This window comes from Aquarana catesbeiana, linkage group LG03, assembly GCF_042186555.1.
Source record: "Aquarana catesbeiana isolate 2022-GZ linkage group LG03, ASM4218655v1, whole genome shotgun sequence".
Classification (NCBI taxonomy): Eukaryota; Metazoa; Chordata; class Amphibia; order Anura; family Ranidae; genus Aquarana; species Aquarana catesbeiana.
The window spans coordinates 433,440,832-433,456,959 of NC_133326.1; the positions used below are offsets into that span (position 1 = coordinate 433,440,832).

The 16,128-nt window shown below is 42.3% G+C and overlaps 1 protein-coding gene and 1 long non-coding RNA gene across 4 annotated transcripts in view; one reads left to right on the forward strand and one right to left on the reverse strand.

Moving 5' to 3' along the window:
• LOC141132419 (transcription factor 7-like 2) overlaps positions 1-16,128 on the forward strand; it is a 1,287,046-nt gene that overhangs the window by 660,980 nt on the left and 609,938 nt on the right. The gene's annotated exons all lie outside the window — the stretch shown is intronic.
• LOC141132421 (uncharacterized) overlaps positions 1-16,128 on the reverse strand; it is a 117,971-nt gene that overhangs the window by 101,257 nt on the left and 586 nt on the right. The gene's annotated exons all lie outside the window — the stretch shown is intronic.

The window sequence follows — 16,128 nt, forward strand, 5'->3', positions numbered from 1 at the left end:
CAGGGAGCGTACACGGGGGAGGCCGTCATATGACGGCCTCCCGGGAATTCAGGTGAGGTGGTTAAACTAGAATAATTATTTGGTTCAAAGTCCACATAAAGTACATGAGATAATTAAACTAAATAGATCGTTGGGTGCAGAGTCCACATATGGTGTATATTGAATCCAATTCCACAATGTGTAGAGGAATGAATGGGAATTCAAAAAGTGAGTGGAAAGATGTTTCTGCCACCACCAAGAGGGTAATGGGTGGATCTATCCTTAGGGTGCACACCACAAAAAAGTATGTTTGGGACCCATACCAGATGAGGTGGACCTCCTGTTTGTAGCGAGGTCATCAACGCTTGCAGATATAACCCTTCGCGGGGTCTTTACATCAATCCGGAATGTCCGTACCTCCAGATACCTGCTCCCTCATGATGCCAAACTTCCGTCCGCTGCACAGAGAGAACCCGCTTGCTGACCACACTCTCCCCGAAGGCTGAACTTTCAGTGGCAGGTGTTTCCTGTAAGACACTGAGGAGGAGCCCGGATCCTCTCCATCCACAGCCTGGGGAGAACTCCTGCAAGTGACTTCCGTTCCTTCTCAGTGTCTTCCGGGAAACACCTGCCACTGAAAGTCCAGCCTTCGGGGAGAGTGTGATCAGCAATCAGGTTCTCTGTGCAGCGGACGGAAGCTTGACATTGTGAGGGAGGAGGTATCTCGAGGTACGGACATTCCAGATTGATGTAAAGACCCCACCGAGGGTTATATCTGCAGACGTTGATGACCTCGCTACAAATAGGAGGTCCACCTCATCTGGTAAGGGTCCCGAACATACTTTTTTGTGGTGTGCACCCTAAGGATAGATCCACCCTTCACCCTCTTGGTGGTGGCGGAATAATCTTTTGAATTCCCATTCATTCCTCTACACATTGTGGAATTGGATTCAACATACACCATATGTGGACTCTGCACCCAATGATCTATTTAGTTTAATTATCTCATGCACTTTATGTGGACTTTGCACCTAATGATTATTCTAGTTTAATCATTTTATCAGTCTGCACTATATGAATTTATATGGACACTTTCTTCAAACTACATTGTTGTCTAATATATAGAGTGATATTGTTCATATTTATTTAACATGTATTCAGGGCATATGTATTTTTGCACATATATATTATTTTTTGATTTTGTTTAGGGAATTTGATTTATTTTTTTTAATTAGCGCAACTATTCCCCTTTTTATACTAATTTTCCTTGCATGGTTATCGCATGTTGATGTGTCGCAGCTTTCTTCTTTACAGAATATATATTTCTTCAATTATTTCTCACTATTACCGTGGTATATGCTCCCTATTTTTACTTAAAAATGAAAAGAAAGCTATGTCCGTAAGAGCAGCGCACAAGCAACAGAAAATGTGAATGATATCAGCCAGGGGTCTGTATATTGTGGTATGGTCTTGTTATATAACTTAGTGGTATAACTCTAGGGAAAAATGGAACAGCCAATTAATTCTGATGAAAACTTCCAATGAATACACCCCCTTTCCCTGCACACCAACCTTTTACACCTTTCCGAAATTGCACAAAAGTCTGTCACACCCATCAGGGCGTCCCATCATTTCCAGCAATGGCTCTCTGACAGAGAATCTCAGCAAACTCATCGGTGGCTACCTGCGACCGCATGTCTTAAGTATTCCGAGTTACATCAAAGATAAAATTGATTTACTTCAGCACATAGAGGTTCCATCTGACTCGATCCTGGTAGCCATCGATTTAGGGGTGCTATACAGCTCAATCCCACATGACAAGGGATTGGCCTGTATCAGAAGAGTCTAACTTAGTGGTATAACTATAGGGAAAAATGGAACAGCCAACTAATTCTGATGAAAACTTCCAATGAATACACCTTCGAAAGACAGCAGGCTTCAACACATACCTATATAGACTGTAGTTATAGAGGAGAGGTAGAATAGTACTTTCCCCTTGATGCAGGTCTTGTTGATAGAGAGTGTATATCAAAAATTATTAAACCATCCAGAACATCAAAGGTTAAAGATAGCTGTATCCATCAGCCAGATATCTGGATGTGCCTTATGGATCTAGAAACGATCACATAGGGAAAGGATGTTGGCTTAATGAATTGTACCCATAACTGCTATTCATCTTTCTATTCATAATAACCAACAAGACATAAAGGATCAGAGGTCACACACCCTCTGCTGGTAGGGATCCCAGCAGTCTACAGGCCAAACAGCTCCATAATACCCAGTGAAGCAAAAAATACTGCAGACGCAAAGCGCCGCTAAATATAGCGGTGCTGTGTGGCATATCACATACTGTCAGAGGAACCACCAGTCTATACACCCACAGAGCATGGTCAGTGTCGATAAGACCAAAAAGATGACCGGAAATTCCCAAAAAATAAAGTGATGGAGAACTGAGTCTCAAAAGTAAAACAATCAACTAAACATACCAAACACGACTGAGGCTGATGATACCCATACTTATGACATGCACACACAGCTATGACGGACATAGAGACCCTGAAAGAAATAATAGGGGGAGAAAAAACGCACAAAAAAAAACAACAAACGCACAAAAAATGGGGGAAAAAACAAACGGACAACAATACACATGGGATAAAGGGGGGCATGTGATGGAACAAACCAGTAAAGTCAAAAGGACAAAACAAGGGAACTCTAACCCAAAGGGTCCAAGCGGTCAATGTGGACCATTGGTTGATTCAACATGCCCTATATTCTTGCAGGGGAACTGTGTGGAAAAAGATTGCTATTGAGTGGTATAGCAACAGCATTTGTCTAAATAGATGGCAATGGAATTGTGGAACCCGAAGTGCGAGGGACGGGGAAAAGGAGGAGTAGGCCACCATTTACACACAAACTGTGGTCAATGGTGTTCTGGATCCCCAGAGACGAAACCCTCCAAAAAAGGTTTGAAGGAGATCGTCTCGTTGAGTCCAGGGAAAAAGGTAGCATTCAACCTATATATCCACTGTTGTTCCCTCCGTAACAATATTTTGTTCCAGTCGCATCCTGGGGTGCACCCTATCTAATATTAGAAACTTAATGTGTGGAACAATTCCACCAAGGAAATACAGAACATGGCGTCCTAATGGTAGGTCCGGATTGCATACTAGAGATGTGGCGGTATGCTCTCTGCCAAAATTTGTTCTTGGTTTTGCCTACATAGAAGCATAAACAGTCACATTGTAGCAGATACACAACCCCGTGTGTTCTGCAATTTGTGAAGTGCGTCGAAACAAATTTTACATTGTTTGGAAGAATTTTTTTGATAGTAACATCCATATATTGACAGTAGCCGCAACCACCACACTTAAAAGTACCAAACCTTTTGCATGGATCCTTAGGGCCTCCCTTAAATTCACTATATACCAGCTTGTCACGTAGAGAGCTAGCTCTATTGAATGTAAATGATGGACGCTCTGGCACAAATGGTCCCACTAAGGGGCCCAGTGCCAGAACATGCCAGTATTTTTGCACAATACTTTTAAACCGTTCTTGTTGGTTTGAAAAATGGGTAATAATTTGTACTTGGTTGTTGTCAGTCTTTTGTTTCCTTGTCTCATACAGTAGTTCCTGTCTGGTTTTAGAATTAGCTTTTTTAAAAGCCTTCTTGAGGCATTTATGGGAATAGCCACAAGCAAGGAGCCTGAGTCTGTTTGCTTACCTCTTAAAGCTAACCTCCATCAAAACAGTTGCGTCTAATGCGCAAGTATTAACCAAAGGGTATCGATTTGATGAGGTTCACTGGATGAAAACTTGTGGCATGGAGAATGCCATTGCCAGCCGTTGGTTTCCTAAGTAGGCTGCTCGAAAGTAGTCCATTTGCATCCTTGTAGATACAGATGTCCAAGAATTCAATCATATTGTTGTTGGAAGACATGGTGAAAGTGAGATTAAATGCATTGGTATTAAGGTATTACACAAAAGTCTGCAACAATCCATCAGGACCGTTCCAGACAAGCAAAATGTTGTCAATATATCGGAACCACAATAACTCATTTTCCAGAAAGGGAGCTAGATCGTCCGATGTACTAATCATGCACTCCCGTTCCCCCCCAGTTACAGATTGGCGTAAGATGGGGCACAGCAAGTGCCCATGGCAACACCCTGTACCTGGAGGTAGTGGGAGCCATTGAAGGCAAAATAGTTGTGGTACTAGATAAATTCCAAAGCCTCAATGAGAAATTCATTGAACTTACGTTCAAATCTGCTTTTTTCCAACAAGACTCTTCTGATACAGGCCAATCCCTTGTCATGTGAGATTGAGCTGTATAGAGCCTCTACATCATGGATCTTCAAACTGTGGCCCTCCAGCTGTTGCAGAACTACACATCCCATGAGGCATTGTAAAACTCTGACATTTGCAGACATTACTGGGCAAGATGGGAATTGTAGTTCTTGAACAACTGGAGGGCCATAGTTTGAAGACCCCTGTTCTGCATCTAATAGTGTGGCCTCTATAGTAAAATAATGAGGTAAGCAAGGTTACATGTACCATCATCCAGGAATGAATAATTAGACAAAATTGGGAGCCTGATCCCCAGTCAGGCGACCAAGAAAATGGGGGGCGTATTGGACTATTACGGTACAGTACACAGAACAATATAGAGAATATATCAATAATATAAAAATGTAATCGATTTTATTGATGCAAAGGACAAATCATAGGTAATACGTTGAAGCACAATAAAAAATAAATAAAATAACAAAGACAATAGGGTCATGAGTTTGCAGTAAGACAATTAATCTCAGAAATATTCCTCGACTAGTTTCGCGGATGAAACCGCTTCGTCAGGAGGGAATCTGAAGATAGCAAGTTCTGACTAAACAGTCTAAACCTAACAATACAGAAAAAATACAGTGAGCTTACATACCCAATTACCTTATTATTATTTTTATTTTTACTATCCCCGTCATTTCAGCTCCCCCGGGTCGCCGTGGGAGATTACCTTGGGTGGAGGAGCCCTGCGCTCGGGGTCTGTTGGGACATGGGTAAGCAGACTTGTCCCTCCCCCCCCCCCCAATTTATTACATTGTTTAACTTTGATGCTGTAATATTATTATTAATTTTCAATTTTATATTTTTTCTGTGTAAACTCACTGTATTTTTTCTGTATTGTTAGGTTTAGACTGTTTAGTCAGAACTTGCTATCTTCAGATTCCCTCCTGACGAAGCGGTTTCATCCGCGAAACTAGTCGAGGAATATTTCTGAGATTAATTGTCTTACTGCAAACTCATGACCCTATTGTCTTTGTTATTTTATTTATTTTTTATTGTGCTACAACATATTACCTATGATTTGTCCTTTGCATCAATAAAATCAATTACATTTTTATATTATTGATATATTCTCTATATTGTTCTGTGTACTGTACCGTAATAGTCCAATACGCCCCCCATTTTCTTGGTCGCCTGACTGGGGATCAGGCTCCCAATTTTGTCTACCTGTTCTGCATCGATGGCTACCAGGATCGAGTCAGATGGAACCTCTATGTGCTGAAGTAAATCAATTGTATCTTTGATGTAACTCTGAATACTTAAGACATGCGGTCGCAGGTAGCCATCGATGAGTTTACTGAGATTCTCCGTCAGAGAGCCATTGCTGGAAATGATGGGACGCCCTGATGGGTGTGACAGACTTTTGTGCAATTTCGGAAGGGTGTAAAAGGTTGGTGTACAGGGAAAGGGGGTGTATTCATTGGAAGTTTTCATCAGAATTAATTGGCTGTTCCATTTTTCCCTAGAGTTATACCACTAAGTTATATAATAAGACCAACCCACAATATATGGTCCCCTAGTTGACATCATTCACGTTTTCTGTTGCTTGTGCGCTGCTCTGACGGACATAGCTTTCTTTTCATTTTTGAGTTATGTTTTGTCTTTATGGGTGGAGCATCAACATTTGGGGTCAGGATGCTCAGCTGTGCTTTTACTGTTCCAATGTTTAAAATGTATATAAAATACATGTATATGTTTTTATGCATATTGTGTATCTCTGCATACCCCTGATGTTATACATTCTGTTATCATAGATATAAGCTACAGATCTGGAACCCACAATCCCTCTGACCCTGAAGAAGATCTGCATTTTGTTATTCGAAACGCGTTGGTCGTTCTGTCTGAAAAAGCTCTGGGCTTTTCCTTGCAGTTGGTTTCCATCTCTGCTCCCTATATTTGTGTTTGTTGCGTATATACCCATGTTCATGTTGCTATATATTATCAATGTGTAATCAATTTTGAATATTTTTTTTTACCATCAAATTGTTTGTGGCCCAGTTTAAAGTCCCAATTTGAGGAATTCATGTTTTGACTCCATGTATCAGGGATGTGGTCCACAATCAGTTTAAGCAATTAGTTGCGGTAGAGGGTCTCTTTAAACTTAGGTTGTACAGTAAAAGTTTATGGGGAACTGTATCAAATGCCTTTGCAAAATCCAGATATACCACATCCACAGGCCTTCCTTTATCTAGATGGCAGCTCACCTCCTCATAGTAGGTTAATAGTTTGGCTTGGCAAGAACGATTCTTCATGAATCCATGCCGATTACTGCTAATGACACCCTTTTTTTTTACTAAAATCTTGTATATAGTCCCTTATCATCCGCTCCAAGAGCTTGCATACTATTGATGTTATACTAACTAGTCTCTAATTCCCAGGGATGTATCTAGCCCTTTTTTATTTTTATTTTTTTCAAACATGATTTTATTAATTTTTTTTCAGGAATGCATTGTATATACATACTATAACAGTGTTTACAGAATGGGAGATCATAGTCTCCTAAAATAATAAGCATATATTACAAAAGAAACTTAACATATATTAAATTTATACATACAAAAACTCAAAAATCTAAGTATCCCCTTATCTCACTGCTATGGTAATCTAGGTTCCTGCTTCTTATCACCTTATGTGACAAAGCACCTCTGCTTCATTCTGTATACTTTAACTTAAAAAACAAATCTAGATAGAGGACAAGAGGAGATATAACATAAAAAAAGGGGGGGGGGAGAGGGGAAAGGGAAGGGGGGGGGAAGAGGGAAGGGAAGTTTTAGAGAGGAGGGAAGGGGAGAAAAAGTAAATAAATAGGGAAAGGATTCCGAAAATGGCGCTTAGTATTGCATCTGATGTTTCTTTGATCGCACATCTATCATCTCTCTTAACTCAGACTCATATCCACCTTTCACAGCCCTAAGAGGGAGCTACCCTCTTCTGAATTAATAAAATAATTCCAAGAGGTCCATGTCTTTTTATATATCTCCTGTCTATCAGTTGCTGTCAATATCAGGTCCTCCATCTTTCTAATGTCTTCCACCTTCCTCGGCCATAATGCTGTGGTCAGTGGATTCTGCTGTTTCCACATCAAAGGTATACAGGATTTAGCTGCATTTAGTAAATGACATAGGACAGATTTTTTATATGTTTTCGTTGGTATAGTGGTAATATGTAATAAAAAGAACGCCGGGTCATTCGGGATTTGAAAATTAGTACATTTCTGGGCAATTGTTTGAACCATTGCCCAGTAAGAAGTCAACTTAGGGCACGTCCAAAATATATGCAGAATCGTCCCTTTATCTGTACCACATCGCCAGCAATGCTCTGACGCATCTGGAAAGATAGCATGAAGTCGACTAGGTGTCATATACCATCTTGTAAATATCTTATAATTGGTTTCTTGTACTTTGGTACAGATTGAAGATTTATAGGAAAGCTCAATCATATTTTGAATTTGTAAATCAGTAAAGTGTGATGCAAATCTGTACTCCATTTTAACACACAGGCCAGTTCCGGTTGCTCCCTAGGAGTTAAGTAACTTGTACATCCCTGAGAGGTTGTGAAACAATGGTTCTGTTCCCGAGCAATGCTCCTCAAATTTAGTCAGTTGTCTAGTATATGCCTGTGGGCCTGGTATAGTCTGAAGGAAATAATATAATTGAGCTGCATTCCAGAACGCAAATTGGTAGGGGCCCCCGGGATCAGTCAGCTCCTCCATATTAGGCCATTTATCTCCCGTCACAAACTGTGATGCAATAGTTTGCTCAGTCTCCCTTAGAGTCAAAAATTGCATGGTTGAAAGGCCTGGTATAAATTTGGAATTCCCAATTATCGGGGTCAATGGAGATGTTGTTTGTTCCGCATATGTAATAGCGTGTAGGCATTGTTTCAAAGTATTCCCTATCAAGGGATGAGATTTTAAATCTGGCGGCACAAAACCCCAGCACCACAACGCCCTCCTCAAAGATATTGTGGATTGGCACTGTTCTACTTGCACCCATAACTGCTTGATGATATCTCCTGACATCTGGCAACGCCAAGTCACCATATTGTTTTGGTAAGGTTAATAAGGTGCGTGAAAGACGTGGTTTCTTATGAGCCCAGACAAACCTTGTAAACAATGCCTGCACCTGCTTAAAATAAGAAAGCGGTATCTGTATCGGTAGAGCCTGAAATAAGTATAAAAATGTTGGCAGAATGCACATCTTTATTAAATTACACCTACCGATCCAAGAATGTAAATTGGCGTGCCACTTATCTAATAGCAGTCTAGACTCTGTAAGTAATGGCGGAAAATTAAGCTCATAAGTACGGGTTAAATCTGCTGGCATTTTTGTGCCTAAATAATTCAGGGCAAGTGTAGTCCACTTAAAGTGGAAGCCTCCTCAGACTTGTATAAGAGTTCGTACTGGCAGTGCAACCCCCATCGCCTCTGATTTAGAAAAATTGATTTTCAAGTTTGATAAGGCACCATATAAATCAAATTGTTTAAGGAGATTTGGTAAGGATACTGCTGGATTCGTTAAAGAAAATAATAGGTCATCGGCTTAAGCCAAGACCTTATGTTGTGTATTACCCACTGTCACTCTTGTATATCCTGATTTAGCCTGATCATGGATAGAAAAGGCTCCATGATAAGGGCATATAAAAGAGGGGACAGTGGGCATCCCTGCCTGGTACCATTCCTAATTATAAAAGACTCTGAGAGAACCCCATTCACCTTAACCTGTGCGGTCAGATTTAAAATATATCTTGGCTATCCGGTTCATCATCACCTCCCGAAGTCCAATATGTCTGAGTACGGAGAGCATAAATGGCCATCTTACTCGGTCAAATGCTTTCACAGCATCTGTATTTAAAAAGACACATGTAGTTTAGTGGACTTGGTCACGTGAAGTAGGTTCAGCACTTTAGAAGTGCTGTCCCTCGCTTCACGTGTCGGGATAAATCCAACCTGATCTAAGTGGATTAATTTTTGTAAGTGGTTTGACAGTCGGGTAGCCAAGATTTTAGTATAGAGCTTAAGGTCTACATTCAAAAGTGAGATGGGCCTATAGGGTCCTTACCTTCTTTATATATCACAGCAGTGTGGGCTCCTAGAGTATCCCTAGCGAATGAAGATCCAGAGTTGATCGAACTAAATAGATCAAGCGTGGGCCTAATATTTCAAATAGTCTTTTCTAGCATTGTACAGTAAACCCGTCCGGACCCGGGGCCTTCCCTGATTTCATAGACCCTGACGCTTGTTGAAGTTCCAACAATGTTATTGGGGCATCTAGTTCCATACATATCTCATGGGCTAAGTTCGGCATTTGAGATGTTTGAATATATTTATCTATAGGAGATCGGGGCGGTATAGGTAATGCTAGATCATATTGGTGTGAATAAAATTCCTTAAATTCCTGGGAGATATGCATTGGTAAATTTTACTTTTTGGCCGTTCTCATTGACAACTTGGGGGATATATGTTGACAGTTTGTCCTCTCACTTTTCTTGCCAATACTTTCCCACATTTATCACCCGATTCGTAGTTCATCCTACGGCAAAACTGTAACGCTGCTTTTGCCTTGTATTGAAGCAAGTCGGTAATTTGCTTCCTCAGTACCGCCAAGTCTGTTTCTAGGAGCATGTTTATGACTATATTCCGCAATTGCTAACTTATCAAGTAATTCAGTAAGCTGTTTCATTCGTTCTCGTTTAACACGAGCCCCATGCTTAATAAAAACACCTCTAAGAACTGACTTAAGTATTTCCCATAAAATTCCTGGGTCACAGTTTGGTAGGGCATTCATCTGAAAGTACAATGTCAACTCTTTAGTCACGTCCTCTAAGACTTCTGGTATCTGTAAAAGACTTTTGTTAAGTCGCCAGTAGCGATATCTAGATGTCTGAGCTCCTGTCAGATCATAAGTCAGGAATACAGGGGCATGGTCTGACCATGTAATATTTCCTATGGATGTAGCCCGGACTGCATGTAAACAGGTATGGGGAATCAAAAAATAATCTATCCTGGTATAGATTTTATGTGGGGTGAATAAAATGAGTAATCTCGTTCCCCGGAATGTTGCAATCTCCATACGTCAATCAATTGAGCTTTATGAAATAATTTTGCAGTACGTTTCAGTTGGCTAGGAGGAATGGATGATATCCCCGTGGAGGTATCTGTCGATGGTATCAAAGGTATATTAAAATCTCCTCCTAGAATCAACTGCCCCTCTGCAAAATTCAGAAGCTTCTCTAATGCCTCATCTAAAAAAAGAGGCTTGATTTTCATTGGGAGTATAGATTGTTGCCAGTGTCATCTGCTTGTTCCCCAGGAGGTCTTTTATATAAATATATTGTCCCGTATGATCTATCAATGATATTTGATGGCGCCAAGGTATTTTGCTAGAAATTAATATCGAGACCCCTTTCGATTTAGCCATCAAATTAGTAGCATGGTATGTCAATGGGTAAAATTTGTTTTGGAGATATTGAAATCTGTCTGTCTTGAAATGTGTGTGTCTTGAATAAAAGCTATATCAACACGGAAATGTTTCAGATCATGTAGTAGCATACGTCATTTCTCGGGTATATTAAGACCCTTAGCATTCAGAGACATCACTACTATACTATCCAGCGCCATTTTAGGAATAGGGGAAGAGGGAGGAAGGGAAAAAAATAGGGAGGGGGAAGGAAGGGGAGGGAGGGAAGGGAGAAAGAAGAAGAAAAAATAGAAGAAAAAAAAAGGGGGGGGGGGGAGATATCACTCCTCCTCTCCACTAATTACCCTCAGGAAAGCACCTTCTTCTGGTCTTACTGGACCATGTAGGCACAGGCCTAACTGGGAGAGTGGTCTGAGATGTCCAAGCTGTGGGGCTCTCTACTTTTGCCCTCCAGCAAAAATAAAAAATAAAAAAAGAATGTCTTTTACCAGTTTGACACAAAATTTCAATATCAACATCATCATTGTTGCCCCTGTTTCATTTATTCATTTATTTTATTTACATAGGGGAGGAACAATTAGAAAAAAATGGAAGTTGTGAAGATAGGAGGAGAGGAAGAAAGAACAAACTGGATTCAATAAAATATATAGTTTAACATATGAGGGTCAAAACACCTCTAAATAAAAGACTTCTTCCACTTCCTCCATTTCTTCTTCCTTGGTCTATCAATGGGGGTTTTCTCATATCTTTATCTCTACTTAAAGACCCAACCTCTCTGCCCTATGTATCTACTTCCACACACATGTGAGATTGTCCTAGGGGGAGAGAAGGGTAAAAAAAGAGAGCTTTTATAATAGAAAAAATTAGGGGGAGATTTGTAGTTACCTACAACTACTCCCTTAACCTCTTTGTCATATTGTATTGTATCTTATTTCGTGCTATAAATATAGAGTGACTTTTTGTCTATGTGATATTCTCACCACCATATCCTACCCCCTGTCTTAGGGGAAAACCTTGAATATTTGAATTTTACTTTACTCGTATAATCATAAGTGACATATAGTGATAAAAGACAGAATAAATAAATAAGTGATAATAGTCTTAATACATTTAAATAATCTTCTCACACTATGGAAAATAAAACCCTTGTCCCCAATCTCACAAAAGAAAAAAGAAAACCCCTGAAAAATGAGAGGAAAAAAAATAACTAAAACACTTACAGCAATCCTAATACCTCCCCTCCCCCCATTTCCAATCCCACTTTTGTTCTGTTTGAGTACTTGTGGGTCTCACAATCAGCGGAGAAAAAGGGAAGTAGTGAAATCAATCCTAACCAGATCTGGTATCTTGTTCCCCCATAGATTAAAAAAAAAAAGGAGGGGGGGGTGGGGGAGGAACAAAAGAGAGAGAGAGAGAGAAAAAAATAAGAACCCCCCCCCAAAAAAAAAAAATGAAAATAGGAGCCCCTTTGGCCAAAAAACACATTTCCCTTTCCCTTCCCTTCCCTTCCCCTCCCTCTCCCTCTCCCTCTTCCTCCCCCTCCTCCTCCCCCTCCAATTCTATGGTTTCCTCACAGTCCTTCCATATTTCTCTTCCATTTTTAGCTTTCTACCAGAGTCTCTTGTTGATTTCTTTGCTCTTTTAATCCTTGAGATTCTGGGTCTAGTCTCCGTAGTTCAGCAGGCCTTCGTCGTATTCGTCCCGGGATTGTTTTTAGCCAATTGGGAATGGGAATTGCCTCTGTCTCCAGAAAGAAAAACAGCCCAGGTAAGTCTGCTGGGCTAGACAAGAAAAAAGATGAGTGGCCTTTCCTTACGGTTAAGGAGATGGGGTACCCCCACCGATATGTGCCCCCTAGTTGCCTAATCTTGTCTAGTAGTGGACGTAGCAACGCTCTCCTTTGCAAAGTATTCCTCGATATATCTGCTAATATTTTTATAGGGGATCCATTGAAAATAATCTCTCTCAGCTCCCACGCCTTGTGTAGAATGATCTCTGTGTGTATAGCAAAGCATATAGCATACAATGTCTCTAGGTCTTTTTAAATCTGTGGAGCTGGAACCCAGCGCTCTATGAACCCTCCCAAACTTGTGGTCCTGGGGGGCCACCGGGAGCACCAGTTGTTGGTATATTTTCAATACTATAGATTGTAAAGTCTTCTTACCTGTATCTTCCGGGACCCCCCTCAGCCGTAGATTGTTATGACAGCTCCGGTCCTCAAGCTGTTCCAGGTGCAGCTGTAGTGCTAGAGCCTGTACAGCTTGCTGATCCTCTGTCTGCTCAAGCTGAGCCACTCTCCTCTCCAACAGGGCTGATGCTGTTTCTCCAGTAGAGACCCGCCAATGATTGTACCTCTACCTGGATAGTTTGAAAGTCTTTACGATGCATCTCCTCCACGCGAAGGATCAGTGTCTCGATATCAGCACGGGTAGGTAATGCCTAGAGGAGAGCTTTAAGGGCCTTGATTTCTCCCTCCTTGGTAGGTATCAGTGCACCAACTTGCTGTCTCTGCTCCTGTGTAGTCTGCTGTATGATAGAAGCACAGATAGTTTCTGTAGCCACTACGGGAGTTGACACTGGTAAAGCAGCCATTACAGCTTCCGAATAGGAAGCAGACTTAGCCCCCGTCGTACGGTTCGGTAGGCTGGCAGATCTTGTCCCTGGAAAGTAGCTCTGTATCTCTGGTTGAAGTGTCGCTGCTGCTGTATGCTTCTCTTTTTCATTCCCCCTACTTGTGTTACTCATACCGAAAGGGTAGTTATTTTACCGGCTAGTTTGCTGGAGGACATCAGGAGCTGTGATAGCAGGTGTCCTCACTCCTCTTTCATCTCCTCTCCTAGCCCTTTTTTAAATATTGGTGCTACATTGGCTTTTCTACAATTTTGTGTTACCATTCCAGTCAGTAGACCAGTAGACTGTTCCTAAAAATAAGGAACATTGGTCTGGCAATTATTTGACTGAGTTCCTTAAGGACCCTCGGGTGCAAGCCATCTGGTCCCGGTGACCTATTAATGTTCAGTTTTTGAAGTCTATTTTTTAATTTTTTTTCCTCTGTTAGCCATGAGGGTGCTTCCTGTGATGTGTCATGAGGATAAACATTGCAGTTTTGATTATTGAAGCCCCCTGTTTCCCTCGTGAAGACTGAGGAGAAGAATAAATGCAATACTTTTGCCATCTCTCTATCCTTACTAACCAGATTCCCTTCATCATTCTTTATGGGACCAATATGATCTGACCTCCCTTTCTTACTATTTATATACTTAAAGAATTTATTGGGATTTTTTTTTACTCTCCTCCGCTATGTGCCTTTTGTGTTCTATCTTAGCCGCCCTGATTGCACCTTGATATTTCTTGTTGCATTCATTGTACAGTTGGAATGCTGATGATGATCCCTCAGCCTTGTATTTTTGAAGGCCTTCTCCTTTGCTTTTATATGCATTTTTACATTGGAGTTAAGCCACCCAGGAAATGTATTAGCTCTTTTAAATGTATTTCCCATTGGGATGCACTGGCTAATACCCTTATTTAATATGCTCTTAAAGCATACTCCTTTTTCCTCCTTGTTCTTTGTTCCTAAGATTTTATCCCATTTAGTATCTTCTAGCAAAGATCATAATTTAGGGAAGTTGGCTCTTTTGAAAATTAGTGTCTTTATATTCCCCTTATGTTTCCTATTCATGTGATTTATACTGAAACGAATTGACCTGTGATCGCTGTTTCCTAAATTGCCCAGTATCTCCACATCCGTGATCAGGTCTGTATTGTTAGTAACCAGTAGGTCTAGTAACGCATTGTTCCTTGTTGGTGCCATTACCATCTAACCTATGAGATTGTCCTGTAAGACATTTAGGAAATGGCGAGCTTTAAATGAATGCGTGGTTCCTTTTACCCAGTCTATGTCTGAATAATTAAAGTCCCCCATTAGAATGACACTTCCCATCCTTGCCGCTAATCCAGGGGTCCTCAAACTTTTTAGACAGGGGGCCAGTTCACGGTCCCTCAGACTGTTGGGGGGCCGCACTATAGTTTCAAAAAAATATGAACTAATTCCTATGCACATATAAACTTATCAGTATTTCACAGACTCCCCTCATTACAGAACCACTCCCAATCACATACTTCCCCCATCACAGATCCCCCCCCATATCAGTCCCCCACCATAGCACAGAGTCCCCCACACCAGCACAGAGTCCCCCACATCAGTCCCCCACCATAGCACAGAGTCCCCCACATCAGTCCCCCACCATAGCACAGAGTCCCCCACATCAGTCCCCCACCATAGCACAGAGTCCCCCACATCAGTCCCCCACCATAGCACAGAGTCCCCCACCATAGCACAGAGTCCCCCACATCAGTCCCCCACCATAGCACAGAGTCCCCCACATCAGTCCCCCACCATAGCACAGAGTCCCCCACATCAGTCCCCCACCATAGCACAGAGTCCCCCACATCAGTCCCCCACCATAGCACAGAGTCCCCCACCATAGCACAGAGTCCCCCACATCAGTCCCCCACCATAGCACAGAGTCCCCCACCATAGCACAGAGTCCCCCACCATAGCACAGAGTCCCCCACCATAGCACAGAGTCCCCCACCATAGCACAGAGTCCCCCACCATAGCACAGAGTCCCCCACCATAGCACATCAGTCCCCCACCATAGCACATCAGTCCCCCACCATAGCACATCAGTCCCCCACCATAGCACATCAGTCCCCCACCATAGCACATCAGTCCCCCACCATAGCACATCAGTCCCCCACCATAGCACATCAGTCCCCCACCATAGCACATCAGTCCCCCACCATAGCACATCAGTCCCCCACCATAGCACATCAGTCCCCCACCATAGCACAGAGTCCCCCACATCAGTCCCCCACCATAGCACATCAGTCCCCCACCATAGCACAGAGTCCCCCACATCAGTCCCCCACCATAGCACATCAGCCCCCCACATCAGCACAGAGTCCCCCACATCAGTCCCCCACCATAGCACATGTCCCCCACCATAGCACATGTCCCCCACCATAGCACAGAGTCCCCCACCATAGCACATCAGTCCCCCACATCAGTCCCCCACCATAGCACAGAGTCCCCCACATCAGTCCCCCACCATAGCACAGAGTCCCCCACATCAGTCCCCCACCATAGCACATCAGTCCCCCACCATAGCACATCAGTCCCCCACATCAGTCCCCCACCATAGCACATCAGTCCCCCACATCAGTCCCCCACCATAGCACATCAGTCCCCCACATCAGTCCCCCACCATAGCACATCAGTCCCCCACCATAGCACATCAGTCCCCCACATCAGTCCCCCACCATAGCACATCAGTCCCCCACATCAGTCCCCCACCATAGCACATCAGTCCCCCACATCAGTCCCCCACCATA